This window comes from Rhipicephalus microplus, chromosome 10 (genome assembly GCF_043290135.1).
Source record: "Rhipicephalus microplus isolate Deutch F79 chromosome 10, USDA_Rmic, whole genome shotgun sequence".
Lineage (NCBI taxonomy): Eukaryota > Metazoa > Arthropoda > Arachnida > Ixodida > Ixodidae > Rhipicephalus > Rhipicephalus microplus.
The window spans coordinates 4,425,257-4,442,196 of record NC_134709.1 but is presented as its reverse complement, the minus strand read 5'-3'; the positions used below and the strand labels follow the sequence as shown (position 1 = coordinate 4,442,196).

The 16,940-nt window shown below is 45.9% G+C and overlaps 1 protein-coding gene and 1 pseudogene across 10 annotated transcripts in view; one reads left to right on the top strand and one right to left on the bottom strand.

Annotated features, from left to right (window-relative positions):
* Positions 1 to 16,940, bottom strand: part of LOC119180814 (uncharacterized) — a 317,273-nt gene that overhangs the window by 79,391 nt on the left and 220,942 nt on the right. The window lies entirely within an intron of this gene.
* On the top strand, positions 10,334 to 11,023 carry LOC142774161 (protein GVQW3-like; annotated as a pseudogene).

The window sequence follows — 16,940 nt, the reverse complement described above, 5'->3', positions numbered from 1 at the left end:
AGCTTCCCATGAGTGACATCAATTTTCTTCCCGCTGTCCGGAACGTGTTATACCCGCGTCACACGGGCAGCTTTACCTGCATGCGGTTGTGCTTAACGGTGGTTAACAATATTAACAGGAGTTGACGCGAATGTGGCTACCACGCGTGCTAACTTCACTTGACCTAGCCGATGAAATCATGCGCTGATCAAATGGTCAGCGAGAAGTTTGATTTTATGAAAAAACTAAGATTACTGATCCTGACCATATCATCACTCCATTATTTGCCTGTCGGTTTCATTGCTTGTGTATAATACAGAAAACGAACCCACGGGACAATGGCCGGTTTTCGTACCTCAGACGTACCGTAGCAGGAGGAACCAGATATCGGTGCACGACAGCGCCAAGCGCGATGAGCACTGAGAAGGAAGTGTTCTCACGCAGAGTGCGACCTTTCCTGCAGGGGCACAAGCGACGCGTTGCTGACCCGTCGCGACGGCCTCGCGCTGCAGTTGACCAGGGGAAGAGGTCATCAAATTGCTCGCCACTGGCAGCTAGGGTCGTCTTGCGCTCTTTCTAACAACAATCGAGCGGAGGAAGTCGGCGGCACTTCCGCCCTGGAGCCAACCAACAAAACAGCGCTTTTTAACGACAACGAACGCGTGCGATACAGATTTCACTTGCTGGGTCTTACGACCTGCCGCGGTGTTGTAGTGGTTATGATGCTCGACAAGCCAACCAGCAGATCACGGGATCGAATCCCTGCCGCATTTTCGATGAAAGCTAAAATGCTTGAGGCCAGGTACACAGTCACCCAACTCATGCTACTGTTGCAAATTGCGTAGAAGACGAGGAGCGACATTATCACCATGGGGAGACTATATTACTGTTAGCAAGAAAGGAGGTGGACGGGTGGGGACGGCGGCTCGTCCTTTTCTCCACATCATATTTGGTGCCGTAAAACCCGAGAAGCGGTCATTCCGGCACTACCATGTCCGGGACTACGATGTCGGAAGGTTCATAAGACTGTCAGGGCAATCATCTCACGAAATATTACGCTACTGAGAGGACTACTGCGGGACTCCGACCCCGAAGCACGAGAGGTGAACAGGCAAGTCACCGTTTTGATCGCTAGAGTATCAGCTCCTCCAGTTGGACAAGCAGATCCTCGGTGAAACAGAAGACGAGGCAGTTGACCAGGAACTCGAGGATGCTGCACGCTACCGCGTGAAGAATATGTATTCAATCGATGATGGGCACTATTTACTGAGTGAGCGTGGACAATTCCCTCATCTACGCGGCACGTGCTGTCCGCCTCTTGATTACGTCAGAAACTACAAGCGACCTCGTTTCTGCAGAAACGCCGAGGCCTGTGCCAGCATCTTCGAAAACAACGAAAAATGCACGAGATGTTCTGCAGGCTCAGATTCGAACCACGAAAGCAGTCTGTCCGCAGAGCAAGAATTACATAAGATCAGTTAGATTGAAGTTGAACGAAATAACACAGCATTGGGATTAACAGAGTGTGAGAGTGTAGAACCGTCCCTGCAGATCTCTGCCACTGCAGCATTCTGGTAGTATTTTGATGTTGGAGGAAGAACCAATAGCAGAAGATCAAGGTATTGCCAAACTTGAACAGGCCGAAGGAAGTCGAAGAAACGGTAGATGTGGCATGTTTGACAAGAATAACGATACTGAACAACTTTCTGGCAGTAACCAACTGATGAAGGGTGCCAGAGAAGAGCCCTCTGTCAGCTAGCCCAATAATAGCTCCTTCGATCTTCTCGGCGGTGAAGCTAGAAGTCCTGTGTTTCCCGTAGGGTTCTTGCCATTGGGTGAGAAGCGTGGACCTCCAGAGTCGGTTTCGCTCAGCTTCGAAGAACTGGCTGATGCTGTGACCAAAAAAGACGATGGCCGCCTAAAAGCAAAAGTGAACACTCTGCTTGTGCCTCTGAAAGCGAACCTGAGGGCTCTGAAAAAGGACCCTAAGCAGGACCACCACTGCGTAATCCAGCCGCGCAAGCGTCTCATCAAGAATATTCTTGCAGAGCAGCGAGAGAGCAAGGCACAGGGCTGGAAACACCCCAAGAAACGTCGCTGCAGGTATCTAAGCACTTCATGGAGTCTTCTCTAAAACGATGCTGTCTACAGCAGAACCTTAGTGTGCAGTACAGCTAAACGCCGCGTCGAGATGGAAATGACGCAAATGGAAGCGCGCGCATCATTTGCGTGTCGCATCAGAAGGCTTCATCTCACAGAGGTGTCATCGGCGTGGCACGAGAATACCTTTCCCAGTGTGCATCAGAGACGAGACGAAGCAGTCAGAGCCTGCTTGTGCGTATGGCAACTGACTACAGGGTGGGCCCCGGTACGAATGTTGTACATGTTAGCGACAGCATGGATTGTGTCATGCGTTACTTTTCCGTCGGAGGATGTTGAACACAAAGAAGTGGGGCTTAGGGGTAGGCGCGGCAGACGTAGAGAAATAAATGAAACAAGGAAGTGAGTATGCGAAGCTAGCCCTGGTCGAGTAAACTGTCTTCCTGACCTCCGACCACGGGTCCTTGTAATTAATACTATACCATGCACAAGCGGCAGTTCTTTCTTTGTATCTTCGCGATATGACTCAACTAAGTTCCAAAAAGGGTGGCGACAAGTGCATCTTTTCAAAGCACATTCCAACAAAACTTTTTTTTTGCAATTTGCATTCTATCATATGGTGCTGACAGACAGAAAAGTCACCGCTGCGCCCGATAGTTTATGATTTGGGCGGTTGTACTTACAGATATAGGTACACGTATAAGTCCCAGGTGATCAAAACTTCGGGAGTCCTCCACTACGGCGTATCTCATAATAATATCGCAGTTTTTGGAAACAAGTCATTGTTATGATTACCGGGTTTTAAACAAACGCATTTATACAACGGTCAATACCTTCAGAGCGCACCTTTCAATCTACTAGTACGATTTGGCACCACATGCTTTGTAAAAGAAATAACGTATTTAAGTTAATACAGTAATGTCCTCCTTTCAACGTAGTCTAAAATCAACAGAAAAGCGCATTCACTTTTCTCAAGTGCTGCGCTCTTTGCAGCATCGCTACAGCTTCGCCTAAAGTTTTACAGCGAAAGCTGATATGAGATCACGACACGGGTCACGCGCAGCAAGCACCGTAGTTGTCCGTCGCCGCCGCCCGTGTCCGCAGCCACTATCGCACGAAAATGAAAAAAAAAACTCCAATAAAAACATTAAAGACATGTGATGACATAGTGACATTCGAACACGGGTCCACTGCGTGCAAGCCCAGTATTCTACCGATGAGCCACTCCTTTTTTTTTTCTTTATTGATGAGCCACTCCTTTTATTGCAGTGAGTTAGTATGAGGGAACAATTACCGGCGTGTTGTGTGTATCGCAATTAATGCGGTTGATGCAGACCACGGAGCCAGCTCCCGACCCGTCAAATAATAAAGCTGATAGGTTCTGCGAAGGCGAACGCGGAAGACCCGAGCACGGCAAAGAAAGGAGACTCCTTCGTTCACATGGTTCGGGAGCGGAGGCTCGGGCTTGGACTCGGGCATACGCCTGAGGCTGCAATAAAGCGTCTCTTCACCGGACTATGGCTCTTTCTTCACGCTGCCACCGTGCACTCGAGTCATCTAGGGGACCCATTCCGAACCTCAAACATCTTCCCTCCTTAGCTAGTGCAGAAGCTAGTCGAGGAGGAGAAAATTAACAAAAATTAACTCAGTGTTTCAACAGTTTTCAACACAACACATTTTCTACAATTGTTTTATGAACAATATTTATTCCATGACCGATACTCAATCAGACATATCGTTTTGCACATTTAGCAGTTCCAGAAACAAAGTTAAGGACTCTCGAAAGTAATCAATAGCTCGTCGAGCATCGACATCAGCATAACGTATAGTCATGCGCGACCTTCAAATACTATGCAAAGCCAACAGCGTGACGATGTTATACCGGAAATCCATCCTCATCATCAATGGCGAGGTACGTTTTCCCTGTGCGTCTAGCGGGAAATATTTCTTTAATGTCCTTTGTGTAATGGACATCCCTGAAGAACACCGCGTCCCGACAATCAACAAAAATATGCTCAATTGTTTCGGGCTTCCGACACAAAAAGCAGTGATCACCCCCCGGAACTAATAGGTCTTTGTCAGACATCCACGTCTTAACTAGCAGGACACCGGCATGAAGGCTGAGCCACGCCAGTGCTTAGGATTCCTTCGCAAACTTGCCTTAGGCATGCTTGATGTCGCGAAAGGAATCGCGCTAATATGAGTAATAAAGCGTTTTAGAACAGCAAAGGAACAACCAGGCGTCACACAATGCCAATCACGTATCGACTGGGTCGTCCAATGCTCTATCACATTACAAAACCTTGTTCTTCATCACCTATTAACTGTGGCAAATACCCACTTCAGGCGTAATTGTTTATCGCCGTGAGCCACTGAAAGCGACACAAAATTCGCACAAAATACGTTGCAAGTGTTTAGCGGATACTACACTTCTCTGAAGAATGACGAAGGATAGCATAGTGAATGCCGGCCCACTACACGAAAATTGTGATTACTTATAGCGTAGTGAGTACCCAGCAAGTTTGCTTCTAGCATTTACCCAAAGAGTGTTTAGAAGAAGGCTCTGAAAGGCCGCTCTTCGTGCTTTCGCTGTGACTGTGCGGCACGTTCCGCGCAGTCCTGGTGATTTTTATTGCTTACACCCTTGATCAAGTGCCGCTTAAAATTTTCGTTTGGTTTCCTTGATACAGCCAGCGTCTAAACAGGACCTGATAAAGAATTTACGTAATCGGATCGAGTGGCCTTAACAAATACCTGCTGTCAAATAATGCATTGCATTTGTTACAGCTGTTTCTTATAGATGCAGCAGCTCATTCCAACTGAAGTTTTCGTTAACCTTCACACGTCAAGAACCTCGCTGAGGGTGCGCATCGACTACGTAAAAGTAGCAGCTGCAAGCAGTGTTTTCGTCACCTGTAAGACTTTCACGGACGTGCGAAATGAAATATAGGCTTAACACCAGAAAGTTTCACGTTTTCGCCACTTAACGCAGGAATAAGAAAGTCCAATGCAAAACTGTTAATCGAATTCCGTTGATTGATTGATTTGTGGGGTTTAACGTCCCAAAACCACCATTTGATTATGAGAGACGCCGTAGTGGAGGGCTCCGGAAATTTTGACCACCTGGGGTTCTTTAACGTGCACCCAAATCTGAGCACACGGGCCTACAACATTTCCGCCTCCATCGGAAATGCAGCCGCTGCAGCCGGGAATCCAACCCGCGACCTGCAGCTCAGCAACGGAGTACCTTAGCCACTAGACCACCGCGGCGGGACCGAATTCCGTTTTCCTGCGGAAAAAGTTACGTCGTAAAAATGGCCAGGTGGCTTCGTGAACGCCTGAAATAGCACAGTTATAGATTTTTAAGGGAAAAAATATGGCAATCTAGAAATACGCTGCAGGGACTTCGCATGTAATCAAACCCCTTACATTTTCTATCATATGCCGTAGCTCAGACATGTGCGCTCGAAAAAGGACACTGTCTCATGACAGTGAGGCAATTGGGCAACGAATGTGTCCGCACGCCTTTCCTGCCTTCATCTGACAGGGTGTTTTGTGTCCAGTGTGAGCCGAATGCTTTACCTGATGTTTAAATACCCATATTTTTTCCGCCACTACACGAGTTGCAAGCAGCGCATCATGTAGCAAAAAATTAAGACGGCTTTTACTTGTGTCTCAGTGAGGGAAGTGGGCATCCTCCTTTGTTTCTATTCTGTCTTTCTTCCTCCCTTTCTTCTTTTCCTTTATAGTTCTTTATTCTTCATTTATAGGCGCTCGAAGAACAAGAGGAAGGCGACTTCTCCTTAACGCTCGGATAGCTCATGCTATGTGTGGTTTTGGCTGCGTTACGCCAAACTACGACATCCTAAAGTACTCCTCAACCACGACATCATTAAGAGGCACGCCGAAGTGGAGGGCCCCAGTAAATTTCACCATCCAGCGTTCTTTAACGTACGTGGGCCTCTGTCATTTAGCCTCCACCAAAAGGCGGCCCCGCGGTTACCATCAAACTTGCGACCTTGGGGCATGGCGGGTCTCGGTGTCTTATTCCGAGATGAGACACGGTCACCGACCAAGTCTGACGGAATGATCTGACGTTTCGGAACCGCACACGGCCTGCTTGTTGAGTGAGCTGGACTAGAATCCATCGTCAATGATCAACTGCCGACTTCTAGTACAGCTCAGTGAACAAGGAAGCCGTTCGTGGTTATGTGAAGCGTCAGATAATTTCGTCTGACTCAGTCAGTGACCGTGTTTCAGCTCATGCAACGTCAAACTCTTGACTCTATACGTGTCGTCATTTTGCGCAATACCTTGACATTTGCAAAACCGATAGGCCTCATCAGATCTCCTAGATGTCCTCCGCATGCAGGGAGTTGCGGCGCGCCTTTCTACACAGGCGATAAGCGAGGCCTGGTTTCTCTTGCACGCATCGACTGCCGCCACTTCATCAGCCACCACGCGTGGAAAGCATACAAGCGAAGAACACATGCCCGCTGGCGCGCTGCCGAAGTCGTGACGATACGACTTGCATTGCCACGTTTTTTTTCCTTTGTTTGTTTGTTTTCATCCTTTCGGCCCCGTGCCTGTTTGAAATTGCCAAAGAGTCTAGCTTTTCGAATTGCCGACCTCGTTTTTACGACAGCTTGCGTTCATTCGTGCGTACCGAAACACCCAGTCTATAGCACACAAAAGGTGTGCAGGAAGAGTTTAAACTTAAGCACCAGTTTGTTAAATGAGTAAAGGATAATGTTGCTATAATGCGCGGTCATGTGTACATGAGACAGAACGGCAGATATGTAAACACAAAGGTTTAAGGAAAGACATGTCCATACTGAAAGGTCACCCAGGTACACATTTTGCACTGCGTTGCAATGTTTGCGCATGCGCACCATGTTTTCTTCGGACAATCTATTGAACCTCACGGGAAATAATAAAAGTTTTTCATCCATTTAATAAAGTTTTTCATCCATCATCCATCCATTACGGGAAATAGCGAAAGCCTTCAGTATTGATAACGTAAAAAAAAAAGAAAGTGTGTTGGTCACCAACCTGTTGCGTTGCTGGGAAAAGAAGTTTCGCTCCTGTTATCACTAATTACTTTAAGGTATGTCACCATATGCTTGTAGTGCGTGCGCCGTAGAATGTTTTTTTATTTATTTTTTATGTATATTTTGTAATATTTGGGAAGGTAGGCGACGTTAGAGCCGGCTATCCCAACATCATGACAGTAATGTACAAGATAGACACAAAAGCACAAAAAATTAAGAATTTCGATCAGTTGGAGTTGATCGAAGGTCCATTGGATCGATGTTTTCGCAAAGTAAACCAATCGTTAGCTTGCACTGATCCTTGTGTTGCTTTCATTTGTCCCCGTGCTCTTTTTTGCCCCGAAAATAGTGAAGATTAAACATCAATGGGCGCCCTCAGTGCTGATGTCGCGACGGATAAATACCGTCTTTCATTAGGAGCAAGCCACGCCGTCTCCTCGCCGTGACGCCACCGAAGGAAACATAGACACGTCTGCGAATGTTCTTGTGTCACAGTTTTTTTTTTTTTCTGCGTTGATTGACCAGCAGCACGATTTCGCAAAACGTGAGCGCACAGACCGTGGCTCTTATACTGTTGTTGTTGCCATTGGTTTTTTTTTATTCATGTTTGGCAAAATATAGGAAGGAATACGCTACATTAGAGCCGGCTATCCCGACATCATGACAGTATAGCATTATAATAATAATAATAATAATAATAATAATAATAATAATAATAATAATAATAATAATAATAATAATAATAATAATAATAATAATAATCACGAAGACGCATTTGCCCGGCGGGGCAAGCTCCCAGCCGCTGCACTGTTCTGGCACTCAAGCTGCAGTATACCAACGCCTTGAACGCTATTTTTGTTTTCGCGAGCAATACAAAATTAAGGTGCCAAATACCAGCGCGTTTGCCACTCAGTGTACAGAAGAAGCAACCTAACAAATTTTTTTTCTGGCGTAGTTGACGAAATTCTCAACAAAATTTGTTAGTTGATTAGTTATCCTAAATACTGCATGGCGCGGGTTAAACAAAGGACAAAAAACTGTCTCAATATGTAGGAAGGCTTTTTGTAGTAAGTACTAACTGCTAGTAGCCCTTGTCCTGTATCAGTATTCTTTCCGTGTTCTGCATGAGTCATGAGAAAGGTATATATTTTTTTTTTTTTGCTCTAAGTTGGCATAACTTAAAATGAGCTTGCACTGCGTTTCGCGCCTGCGATTCTGCTCATGCGAAAACAGAGAATCAATCGCCTCAGCTATAGGATATATTTAAATACAACTTAATTGGGATCACTTTTTATGACATACGTATATTACCCTATATTTTATAACATTGTTCTTTATGCAAAAGAATACTCAGTGTATTAAAATAACGTATCAATTGACACATGCATACGAACAGTTCTTCACAGGTGGTCTGTGAAAAAGTTAACGGCCCCAAAGCGACGAGCAAAATACACAACAAAGGTTCGCCGTAGTTGTAAGAGCGGCGATTTTCTGTGTGAAATAAATAAAGTTCGCTACGAACTCGCCCGCGCAACGAAAGACGGGAGCGAAACGAGCCTGGGTGGAGATATGGTGACTAGCCGGTCAGGAATAGACAATAGCGGACCTGGTTCGGTGCGCAAAAGGGGGCCGCTCGCATTGCCGTCTTTTGTACAACGGCACCTGTAAAAAAAAGAGTAATTGGTGGCAGACTAACCACGCGCTGCCTGTGTATATCGGCCAAAATGATCGGCCGTTTGAGCGACCAAGGCCGTCGCAGGCGCCACCGCCTCGTCATTAGAATACGCGGACGCCGTTTTGTTGTTCTGCGCACGCACAAAGCGGGGGAGAAACGCCCAGCGGCGCGCGTTGCCGGCCACTTCGCCAGCCCTACTTCGCCACGGAGGCGCCCATTCTACTGGACAGTAATATCTGGGGTTTTAAGCCCCAAACCCGCGACACGATTATGGAAGACGCCCTTTATGGGCTGCTGAAATTTCGACCATCTGGCGTTCTTCAACGTTGTTCAATGCCATCACACAGTAGACGGTTCTCTGCCACATCGCCTAGATCGCAGTGGAGCACCACAGTGGAGCACCACAATCACTCGAAGGACCACACTCCTCAGGAAGAATTCGGGAATCGACGACTCCACGTACGCAAACTGACGAACGCAGAATGCAGTAACAATCTATAGGGCACCTAGTATTCTTAACGGACAAGCTGGCTGACAGTCGCGAACAATTAACTTAAACAGGCGGCAAAGTTCGATCACGCGTCAGTTGCTCATACATTCAATGCTATTCTGCACGAGCGAGAAGGAAGTACCCGCCCGTCACGGTGGTGCGGCAGTCGAGGTTCTCCGTTGCTTATCCGAAGGTCACGGGTTCGATCCCGCTGGCGGCCGTCGCACTTGCACGGAGGCGAAATGCCAGAGGCTCGCGCACTGTCAGCGCACGTCAAGGAACACAGGGCGGTCGAAATGTCCAGGCGCACTCCACTGCAGCGCCCCTCACATCGCGTTGTCGGGACGTGAAACGCCAAACATTATTACGAGAAAATACCACGACTCAAGGCGAGTTCTCATTGAGGCAACGGATAGAATGACCCTATTTGTTTGCATGACGATCGTTCCCGTATCATTTGAACGAATTATTTTCTCCAGTAGGAGCGAGCGTATATGAGTGCACTACGACACTCGCCGCTTATCTCTCGCGCAAAGGTGCTGTGATCTGTGCGCATGCGACAAACAGGGATGACCAAGTAACGCGAGTGTACGTTGTCAACTAAAATTGATACTGACGCGTTTAAATACACGCTGCAAGGCAGAGTTGCCGCAGTTCTTATAGCAAGCAGATTTGGGTTTTTTTTTTTTGCCGAGTAGTTTGTCAAATCTTCCAGTCGCTATTCACGTTTCAGGGTTATATGCAAATTTCACAAAGAAATATAGTAACATTAGTGATCATCACTTACACGAATAGCGTGTTTGTCGATGACTGGGAGTAGCTCTGAAGTCAAACATACAAGGTCTGTTAGAAAATATCGGATCTTTTTTTTTCTTTCTGCGAGCACCTGATGGATTTCAAACAAGCGCGCTTGCATCAGCCTATCCTTCAACGTTCGTGCACATGCGTGAATTCTTCTCCCGCTTGCCTATGGCGCCAGTCGATGGGACGCAGCGTTTGAGTGAGCAGTGCTCTCGTCGGTTTTTCATTGCAAGGAAAATGACGGAGCGACTGCAGCAGCGCTACTGCATCAAATTTTGCCAAAAACTGGGCGACAGCCAATTCGAAATCATTTGGAAGATCAAGACGGTTTTCGGTGACGAAGCCATGAGCCGCACACAAATTAAGGAGGGGTATACAACCGGTTTAAAGACGGCCACACATTGGCGTATAGCGAGCCACGCTCCGGTCGGCCATCAACATGCCGAAATGACCAGGTTAAATGCGAAGTCAACGCTGTGGTGACGCGGGACCGTCGTGTGACTATCCGAGAAATCGCTGAAAAGGTGGGCATCAGCACATTTTCTGCACATTCCATTATGACCGAAGATTAGGTCACGAAGAGAGGTGTGGCGAAATTCGTGCTAGAACTGCTCACGGTGGAGCAAAAGCACCTTCGCGTTGAAGTATCACAAGACATGCTCGATTTCCGAAATAGTGACCCTAACTTCATGAGCACCATTATCACTGGTGAAGGGTCTTTGGTGTACAAGTAGGAACCAGAAACCAAATCCCAGTCGTCACAGTGGAAGCATTCCACGTCACCAGGACCAGAGAAGGCCCGCCAAGTGTGCAGCAATGTCAAAGTGGTACCGAGTGCTTTCTTTAACTCCCGCGGTGTGGCACTCCTCGAGTACGCAGCACAGGGTCAAACATTCACCAAAGAGCACTACAGCGACGTCCTCCGTCGCCTACGTGGCGCAAGATACCTGAGTTGTGCTCAACCGGAAAATGGCGCATCCACCACGACTTTGCTCCCGCACACTCCTCACACTTTGTTCAGACTTTTTCGGCGAAAAGTCAGACTCCTGCAATTCAACAGGTTCCTTACTCTCATGATATGGCCCCCTGCGACTTCTGGCTGTTTCATAAACTCAAGAGGACATTGAAAGGAGAGTGATTTCAGACTAGGGATGACATTAGCTGAGCTAAACACCATTCAAAAAGAGGCCCTCTCCGAATGCTTCCAACAATGCCAGAACCGCTGAAAGAAGTGAGTGGATTTTCAAGGGGGACTACTTTGGAAGGGATTAAGTTTCAAACGCTCCAATTGTGCCCGTTTTTTTTTCTTCCACCAAAGGTCAGATACTTTTCTAACAGACCCCGTACGTTGAAAGAATTATCAAGCAACGGTAACCATGCACTGAAAAACGTGCATTCAATCGAATGGACACCTGTAGATGATCAGAAAAAATAAATAAATATGTGCTGTCGTTCACAGTTGCGCATATTTTCTCTCTACAAAATAACTTTAAGCGATTTTTTTTAATCCACCTCGTATTTCAGCGGTTGTTTTATTATAAGTGAAAATTTTTCGAAGAATGCAAATATTCATTATTTTTCGCTTCTCTTGAGTCTCTTCACTCATGTCACGCCAGTTCTTTTTTTTTTCATTTCGTTTGTGATTGCTTGTGAGCTCGGTACCATCTGGCAACACTGCTTTCGAGCCAGACAATCTTCAGATCAGCTGCGGCCGCGATAGCAGTGCCCCCTTGCGCGGTTGTTGGCGTGTTGTGAGCTATTCAACGAAAGCACGCAGTGGGATGGAGCCATGTCTCCTTATGCCCGATGTCCTTCATTACTGCTCAGGTAAGCAACTTTTTTCGACAATCCTCGTCGGAAAACAATCTTGTCTCGTTCTTTTAGCTTCGTTTTTTTACCCGGTGACACAAATGATTGCCTTCTTGCGACGCGATGCAAAGAAGTTCGTAGTCGACCAGATGGCACATTCATGGACTATATACGCTACAGCTTTCGACTGCATCTGTAATAGGAAAATTACCGTAGCGAAGCAACCCGACAAAACTTGGCAATGCACTCAGTGGGCTGAAATATGAAAGATCGGAGGGAGAGATCCCAATGCTTGCATACAATAGTGCAAATATTGTGCTTCCCAAAGCCTATATACATAAGGAAGGAAGCTTGAGCCAGTTCGTGTATATGCAAAGCATCGCCAACTGACTCGCAACTTGTCATGTTTTTTATAGTTTTTTGTTGTCGTTTTATGTTTTAGGTCACTTACACATAGCTGTGCTCGAGAACGTACAGCGCAAGGCACTAAGATTCGTCTTCAAACAGTTTGAGCGAACAAATTTCCCTTCCGAAATTCTTCACCGAGCAGAGCTATCTTGAGCACCGCGACAAAGCGAAAACACACGGCTTAAGGTTTTTTTTTTTCTTGTACCACTTGCTGAATGGCCACTTTAAAACTAATGTCTGAGCCATCATGACAGAAAAAGAAATAGCGCACAGCAAACAACACCCCCTACTATATATATATATATATATATATATATATATATATATATATATATATATATATATATATATATATATATATATATATATATATATCCCTGCAATACAATTTCCCTATTTTTCATATTTCTCCCGCGTAATAATAAAACGGAATACGCTTGATTTAAGTACCGTAGCACAGCCAACAATTCAAAAAAAAAATTCTAGGAAGTATTGAGGATCTCGTGTTGGTGCTTCTCAGACCAGCATGCTAAACTAATTGCGTACATGTGAAAGTATTCACGCTCAAACGTTTTATTTTCTTCAATCTTTTGATTTTGTAGGCAATACACTGTCGTGCTTGCATGTCGCATACATTGGCAATTCCTACGATCGTGGCGCTCACACGTGATGCTGTCGTTACTCTTGTATGCGTTTTAATCTTTCGTACTGTTCTTGTATCACCATCGCATTACCTTGCCTGTACAATGTATTTTCCCACTCCTGTAATAACCCTCATGGAGGGCTGACGGCATTCTGTAAATCGAAATGGAAAAAAAAATCACAGCATATTCACGGAGTGATGCTAATGAGTGGGGCGAAGCGTCCATCCGTCCATCCATCCGTCCGTCCGTCTGTCTGTCGGTCTGTCCCCTCCTACCACACTACGGCACGCATCGGACGGTCGGACGGACGCTTCGCTCCCACTCATCACCATTGACTCCGTAAATATGTTGTGAATTTCTTATTATATAATAGCAGCACCATCTATCCTCTTTAATCATCTACTATAAGAAAACCAGTAACGCCATCTAGTAATATTTTTCCACTGACATTTACACACGACGCCATCTAGTGAGCAACTATTAAACTCACTAGAGGTAGCTACTACAACACACCATTACAGAGAAAGGAATGACGTACACCCGAAGAAGCTTCACCCCTAAAAAGTGTGTATGTATTTTCCCCGTAAAACTTAGTTGCGAGTCAGCGCCTGTCCCATGTTATCTTTCTTATTCTTCCCTGTGCGAAAGCTGAGCTCCAGTATAGTATAATCGGGCGATGTTGGTTCCAAGTGTTCTATGGCAGGCTATCATGACGTAAACGGCTTCATTAGCGCACGAGAATTGCTTCGCGGAACGATGTCAAGAGACGTCACGCACGCGGCAGGTCAGACTTCGCATTGTGTGCATTCGTAACCCAATTAGACGCGCTAATTGCGGCACTCGAGCGGTCGCCGACGACGAGGCCGCAATGCTCGGCTCGACGCCTTCCCACACCACGAGCGCATAAACGCGCTGGCACTCTTGAAGAGATCCCATAAGTTATGTGACTATGAATGGATGGATGGATGAATGAACTTTATTTTGTCCTTCGGAACGTGCTTTAGCACGTTGCGGGCCGCTCCCACGTCGGAACAGAAAGACCAAGTCTCTCTGCTGCGTTGCGGGCCCGATGGACTGCCCATATCTGTTGTTCGAGTCCGGGACTTGCAATAGCACCCTCCCATTTGGAGAGCGTGATACTTCCCCACAGCGTAACGCGGGGCACTGCCAGAGCAAATGTTCCAAGGTAGCTATATCGTGGCAGTAGGAACATGTGTTAGTTGGCTGTATTTCGGGATAAATTTTGTTCAATAGCGCGGTATTAGGGTACGCCCCGATCTGAAGAAGCCTGAGTGTCAGAGCCTGAGGTCTGCTTAGTTTTCTGTGCGGTGGAGGGTATTGTCTCCGCGCCATGTAAAAATGTTTTGTCAATTCATTATACGAGATGGGAGGGTCACGGTTCTCCAAGACATCAGCGCCGCGCCCCCCGATAGCTGAATGATAGCGATGAATGAACGCAAATTATAATTATAATAAAGACTGTAATGGAGAATATGTTCTTGCTTTGATTACTGCTCTTATGCTAAAGCAATTTTTTTGTTAAATGAATGCAACATGATAGGCGAATTTCAAGCTTGAATATAACTTAATTCCAAGAAATGATACACAGTCGGTCGCAAATGCAGAATGATTGTTGATAGTTACTTGAGGTACACATAACAACAACCTCTAATTAGATTTAAATAACATGAACTGAGTTTTTATAGGGTTTTAAATGAGTTGATTTCTCTTGCACCACTCAACAACTCATTCTAGTTGATTAATTAGTTTAAAAAGTTAGAAAGTTATGGACGTATAAGACACGAAAATAGTAGCATCATCAACATATCAAACAGTGTAAGAGAGCTTAAGATAATCAGGTAAATCATTATTATATATAAAACAACAACAAAAGACCCTATATGAACAAGGGACTTTGTGGTACGCCTTGATTAAACAGTGTGGACTCACAAAACACCCCGCCAACATAGACTGATTTTTCTTCATTACATAACTAACTTTTCATGAGAGTAAGGACAGGGCCATTTATACCTAAATATTCAAGTTTAAGAAACGATATAATCTAGTTATTTGTATCAAAACCTTTGTAAAATCTAAGAAATACTGAACCAGTAAATTTTCCTTTGTCAATAGAACTCCTTATAACATCGGCAAATGCTATCAAATCTAAGCCGGTAGAGCTGCCCGCTGAAAAACGAAGTCTGTCTACGGGGCAGTACGGTCGATTACTCCATCACTGTGTCGAGGGACGAATGATGGCATCCGTGACGTTGATTAGGCCAAACATTTCATAGAGATATTGATATAATCATGCCTTTAACGCTAGAGTGCTTAGTCACGAGCAGGAGCGGCTGTGGAGAGCTGGCAAGCGCCGCCAGAGTAGACTTCTTGAAGACAAATGGTAGCACCAAACAACACAAGGACAAGGAACGGGAGCTATCCTTGTCAGTCTTTGAGTAGTTTCCCGCTTTATTTTTTTTTCTTTCGGGAATGATGAACTAAGAACTAGCTCAAGAAAACGTTTTGCTAAGCCAGAGTAGACAATCTGCTGTAAGCCAAACAGCTGCGCCAATGAACGCACGCCTTCGCAGCATGTGTGTACCCGAAGGAGGCAGGGCTGCGGACTGGGCATTGTGATTCCTGGTAAGTTTACTCACTTGCATCGCACAAGCTTGCAGATTGCCTGCTTCCGCTTTCCTAGTGAGCTAGTTCGTTGCAAGTAACTATAATATAGGTGATCGACAAGAACATCGTTGCAAATGCGATGAGCATCACGATGCCAAATACACTTATGACGAGTGTTTTTCGAGAGATTCACAAGATGCTCTAACAACAGGAGGAGTTACCATCTATAGCCCAACAAGTTATAATGAGCCGCTCATGCCCACACAGCAACGACTCTGTTCCCCTGCGTCGTGTGGGATGCCCGAAGAGGTCACAGTGTGATTGCCTTTGGGGGCGCGTCCATTGGGGGTCGCTGTGTTCCCGCATCTTTTCTACTCGGATTCCACTCGCTTCGCACGCGCAGTCGGTGGCCACCGCAGGCCAAGCACGCATCGTTGCGGTGAGAAAGCGTTCCTCACTTGACCTCTGCTGCCGTACGTGGCACAGTGGCATAACGTTGGGTCCTCGAGGGCAGCTGACCGCACGATTTAACCATCAGCGAAGCAGGCCCACCACGGACATGCGTGAAACCGTCGCAATTACATGCATTTACTTCGTCAACGAGAAAGAAAGAAAGAAAGAAAGAAAGAAAGAAGGAAAGAAAGAAAGAAAGAGAGCGAGCGAAGCGTGTTACCATACCACGAGACGCGATGACAAGTTTTCGCGCTGAGCAAGACCCGTTAGTTTCTAAAGAACCTATAGAGCACTTTGAAAGCGCTGCCGTCGAGAACAAAGCAAGGCAGGGCTGTAGTGACGCGCGCGAAAAAAAAAAATTCAGGCAGTTTCGTGTCATAGTGGTGCCAAGCATGAATCAAGTGCGCAGCGTTCTCTTTACGATTTATCTATTTTTTTCCTCCTCTATTTTACCTATCCTTCTTTTTTCCAGTATGCTCTGCGTTTTTTTTTCTTTACTTCTATCGATTTCGCTTTTTTTCTTGCTATTTTTTTCGTTATTTCTTTCGTATTATGGTTCTTTTTTGGTTCTTTTTTTGCAAATTTATTCATGCTTTGGCCGCGTTACTCCAAGCGACGACAGCATACGACAGTCCGCCCCCGAGTGATCCGCGTATGGCACGAAACAAAAGCAAAACGCTTTTACGCGACAGGTGAAAATGAGGACGAGCGAACTCGGCTGCTTCAACGAGCAGCTGCAGAGTTCGTCAAACGAGCGATGGCTACCATGCACTGCTACCACTCGAGCTTTCTCGAATTCGTTCATCCTCAATCTTCCTAACGTATGTCCAACATTGAGGAAAGGGCTCAGAATCGCTGACTGAAGAAAATTTGGGGAACAAAATAGTTAGTCACTGATAAGTCTG